At 36.6% G+C, this 5,080-nt stretch overlaps 1 non-coding gene across 1 annotated transcript; it reads left to right on the top strand.

Moving 5' to 3' along the window:
- The first annotated feature begins 3,207 nt into the window (after window positions 1-3,207).
- On the top strand, window positions 3,208-3,314 carry LOC121217588 (small nucleolar RNA R71). Its single transcript, XR_005913711.1, has one exon. It is a non-coding gene; the product is annotated as a small nucleolar RNA R71 (small nucleolar RNA).
- Window positions 3,315-5,080: the final 1,766 nt, after the last annotated feature.

Below are 5,080 nucleotides of genomic sequence, written 5' to 3'. Positions count from 1 at the left end.
CACACGGGCATTCCCTGCCGAGCCCAAGTTGAGTCCAATTCTGAAAAGGCTAATTTTGAGGGCTTTTAGGCATTCTAAAGCCTATAAATACACCTTAGAGGAGGAAGAAAGGGGAGACATGGAGAAAGGTAGGCAGGGAACTGCTCAAGGGAAGCCGATTGATCCATCTCAGAAGCTAGATTCACCATCAAGACTGAAGATCTCTCCTCAATTTCCCTTCAGGAGTTTTGGGTTTTCTTTATGTTTTGTATTCATTATTCTTCTGAGATGTTTTCCTTTTTAGTTATAAACTAAATCCCCTAAATACCTAAGGGGAATGAAACCTAAGACAAATCTTGTTATTATTTTCTGAATTGTATGATAAATATTTAACTTGTTCTTAATTATATGTTTTTAATTCTTGTTTTGATATACCAGGATACTGATTCAAGATAAGCTCTTATTCAGAGGAGGAATAGACCTTGTCTAAGAGTACATTTGTCATAATTAAGCAGAATTGATTGCATGCCTAGAGATAGGGTGACAAGATTTTGCCGGATTAGGGTGAAACCTAATAAAGAGATCCATAGATCGAGTTAATGCAACCCTAGGGTGTTAATTAGAGAAAAGTCTCAACTATTCAATCTAGAGATTAGACGTTATTATTCTTGAATAAGAATAATAACATAACTTAGGGATCTCTACGAAACAAGTTAAATGAATAAATTGTCCGATTCAGAGTCAAAATAACAAGTAAAGTCTAGGTGGATTCTTCCTTAGATATTGTCTTAATTCAATCGTTTTTCCAAAAGTAATTCCCCAATTCTATTTTCTGTGAATTCTTTGTTTAGATAATTAGTTAGTTAAAACAAAACCCCTTTATTCTTAGGCTAGATAATAAAAAGACAGTCTTTACTAGTACTTTTAGTTCCTTTGGGTTCGACAATCCGGTCTTGCTCAAATTATACTACTGTTCGATAGGTACACTTGCCTACATCGCGATAATAGTTAGTTTCAAGAACGATTAATTATAAATATATAAAACTTACCTGCCACGAAAATTGCGATCATGTTACCAAAAATAGAAAAATCATCCATGAAAACCTCAACAAAATTTCCAACCGTATCAGTAAATATTGCCATTATGCATCATTGAAATGTTGCATGTGCATTACATAAACCAAAAGGCATTCGCCTAAAAGCAAACGTACCATATGGAAAAGTAAAGGTTGTTTTATGTTGGTCCTCCGGAGCTACAACTATTTGGTTATATCCCGAATAGCCATCTAAAAAATAATAAATTCATTACCGGCCAGTCAATCTAACATCTGATCCATAAAAAGGCAACGGAAAATGGTCATTCTGAGTGGCTTTATTCAATTTTCTATAATCAATATAGATTCTCCAACTAGTAACAATTCTCGTTGGAATCAACTCGTTACGCTCATTTTTAACAATCGTGATTCCACCTTTCTTCGGCACATATTGAATCGGACTTACCCACGAACTATCTGAAATAGGATAGATGATTCCTGCATCTAACCATTTGATCAATTCCTTTCTCACAACTTCTTTCATAATCGGATTGAGCCTCCTTTGCCCATCAATTCGAGCTCTTTCACCTTCTTCTAAAATAATTTTATGCATGCAAAAAGAATGGCTTATACCTCAAATATTAGCTATGGTTTAACCAATTGCTTTCTTAAATTTCTTTAGAACAACAATTAGTTGCTCCTCTTGATCTTTCGTCAGTTCTGCTGAAATAATCATAGGCAAAGTGGAACAATCACCTAAATAAATTTATTTCAAATGGGAAAGAAGTACTCTTAGTTCGAGTTTAGGTGGTTCTTCAATTGACAACTTAGGTTGCACAAATTCTCTAGCTTCTAACTCCAACAATTCAAACCGTGTGGATTGAATAAAATTTCTCGGATTAGCTTCCATCAAAGCCATATTTTCTTCACCATTCTCATCCTCCAAATGGTCAAGATCTAAGGCTTTCTCCAAAGGATCTTCTTCAAAACTGCTTTCCAATGAAACCAAAGTTTCTATCTCTTCTATAACTGAACACTCTCTGCCAAATTAGAAAATTTCATCGCTTTAAGAATGTTAAAGGTTACCTGATCGTCTTGAGCTCGCATGGGTGAGTTTACCTTTCTACACATCAATTAATGTTCTTCCCATGGCTAAGAAAGGTCTCCCAAGGATGATCGACACTTCCTTATCTGTTTCAAAATCTAAGACAATGAAATCAGTAGGAAAAATAAATTTATTGACTCTTACCAAAACATCATCGATCTTTCCTTCAGGATATGCTAAAGATCGATCCGCTAGCTAAAGCGTCATAGTTGTAGTTCTTCATCTATCCCTAACATCTTGAAAATAGACTTAGGCATCAAGTTGATACTCGCTCCTAAGTCACACAAAGCTTTACCACAGTAAGATTCACCAATGTTACAGGGTATAGTGAAGCTTCCTAGTTCTTTCAATTTCGGTGACAGTTTGTTCTGCAGGAACGCACTGCACTCCTTCGTCAAGGCAACAGTCTCGTACTCACTTAGCCTTTTCTTCTTGGACAATATATCCTTCATAAACTTCACATAATTCGACATCTATTCTAAAGCCTCCACCAACGGAATATTGATGTGTAACTTCTTCAGAACATTCAAAAACTTCTTTAATTGCACCTCCTGTTTCTGCTTGTGTTACTGCAATCTTTGCGGATATGGAGGTGATGGAACTTTCAGTTGAATTAGATAACTCTTTTGAGTAGGTAAATCTACATCCAAAGAAGATGTTAAAGTATCTGAATTCACTAAGTTAGGATTTACCTTGTCAGTCTTTGCAGATTCTAATTCCTTTGATGCAGAAATTTCAATAGCTGGTTGATTCTTCTCAACGGGCTTATCTTCGACATCAATCAATCAGGTTCCAGAATTCTACCGCTTCGTAATGCCACTGCCTTGATATGTTCTTTACCCAAATTTCTTGGATTCTTAGTATCGCTCAGCAAGGTTCCTTGCGGTCTATTACGAAACTCTGTAGCTAACTAACCCATTTTGTTTTCCAAATTTTTCAGTGTTGCTGTTTGGCTTGGGATCAAAGCGTCATTCTTTTCCATGTACACTTTCAACAAGTTCTCCAAACTATTTGATGCCTCAGCTTGAGGTGGTCTTGGAGCTTGCTGATTAAACCCTTGAGATTGTCTCCAACTGGATATAATGAGGAATCCCATGATAAGGACACTTATGAAGTAACTCCTTAAATCACTCCTAAGCCTTATACAAAGACTCATTGTCCAATTGTTGGAAAGTTGTGATCTCGTTCCTCAAAGTAGCGTTTTTGCTAGGCGGGAAATCCTTAACCAAAAATATCTCTGCTAATTCTTGCTATGTAGATATTGAACTTGGTGGCAATGAATTGAGCCATGCTCGTGCTCGATCTCACAACAATCATTGAAACAACTTCAACCTCAATGCACCTTCAGTCACACTGGCTATCTTGAATGAATCACTCACTTCCATAAACAATCAAGGGTGGAGATGTGGATCTTCCGTGGGCATACCACTAAATTGGCCCACCGTTTGGAGTATTTGAAACATCACTGGTTTCAATTCAAATTGGGTAGCCTCAATATCTGGCCTTCTAATTCCTGGATTTAGCTCACTGAAAAGTGGCACAACATATTGTCTGATGCATCAATTCCTATCATCAGAAATAAGGATGGGATTTCGTACATGATCGGCTTCATTACCTTGGTCTTGATTCTGATTTCCAACGTCCATCTCGACTTGTCTTTGAGTTGTTCATTTACGTCTTCTTTGTCATAAAGTTCTCTCAATTTCAGGGTCTACAGGGAGTAAATCGATAATCCGATCTATGCTCATAAACACCTGAAAAGAAAATCAAAAACAAAAAAGAATAAATTAGTAATGTTATAAATAAACCAAATTGGAAGTAAATATTTTCACAAAAAGAAATGATTTTAACAATAGTTAACAATCCTCGGCAACAGCGCCAAAAACTTGTAACGCGTATGATAAATCGTAATTTATACATAATTTTATCCCATGCTTAGCACATTCATGGATGAATTCTCCTTCGATTTTGTGAATTCGATGCTCTTAATTCTTTAATTTCATGTTTTATACTTAGGTGAGCATAGGAGAATAAAAAGAACGAGAAATGGGCCGAAAATGGAGAAAATGAACCCACATGGGAAATCAACACGGCTTGGACTTCCACATACGGGCATGTCACACGGCCGTGTCCATTCGGCAGGATCAAAGCACGACTTACACGGTAGACTACAAGCCCGTGCCTATTCAACAGCCTTGACCACGAGCTGGAGTAATCGTACACGGGCGTGTCCCTACCGAGCCCAAGTATAGTCCTATTAGGAAAAGACCACTTTTGAGGGCTCTTAGGTATTCTAAAGCCTATTTAAACACCTGATGAGGCTCTCAGAAGGGACACATGGAGTAGGAGGAAAGGAATTACTGAGGGAAAGTCGATTGGTCCATCTCAGAAGCCGGATTCATCGATAAGACTAAAGATCTCCCTTCAATTTACATTCAGGGGTTTTGGGTTTTCTTTATGTTTTGTATTCATTATTCTTCTGAGATGTTTTCTTTTATAATTATGAACTGAACCCCCTAAATACCTAAGGGGAATGAAACCTAAGACGGATCTTGGTATTATTATCTGAATTGTATGATAAATATTTGACTTGTTCTTAGTTATGTGTTCTTAATTCTTGTTTTAATATTTCAGGATATTGATTCAAGTTAATGCTCTTATTCAGAGGAGGAATAAACCCTGTCTAAGAGTAAATTTGTCATAATTAAGCAGAGTTGATTGCACGCCTAGAGATAGGGTGATAAGATTTTTTCGAATTAGGGTGAAACCTAATAAGGGGATCCATAGATTGAGTTAATGCAACACTAGGGCGTTAATTAGAAAGAGATTTCAATTAATCAACATAGGGTTACACATTATTAGTCTCGAGAGATATAATATTATAACTTAAGGATTTCTACGGATCAAGTCAAATGAATAAATCATCTGATTCAGAGTCAAATAACAAGTGAAGTCTAGGTGG

This window comes from Gossypium hirsutum, chromosome A02 (assembly GCF_007990345.1).
Source record: "Gossypium hirsutum isolate 1008001.06 chromosome A02, Gossypium_hirsutum_v2.1, whole genome shotgun sequence".
Lineage (NCBI taxonomy): Eukaryota > Viridiplantae > Streptophyta > Magnoliopsida > Malvales > Malvaceae > Gossypium > Gossypium hirsutum.
The sequence above is the reverse complement of the archived record's forward strand: the minus strand, read 5'-3'. Positions and strand labels throughout refer to the sequence as shown.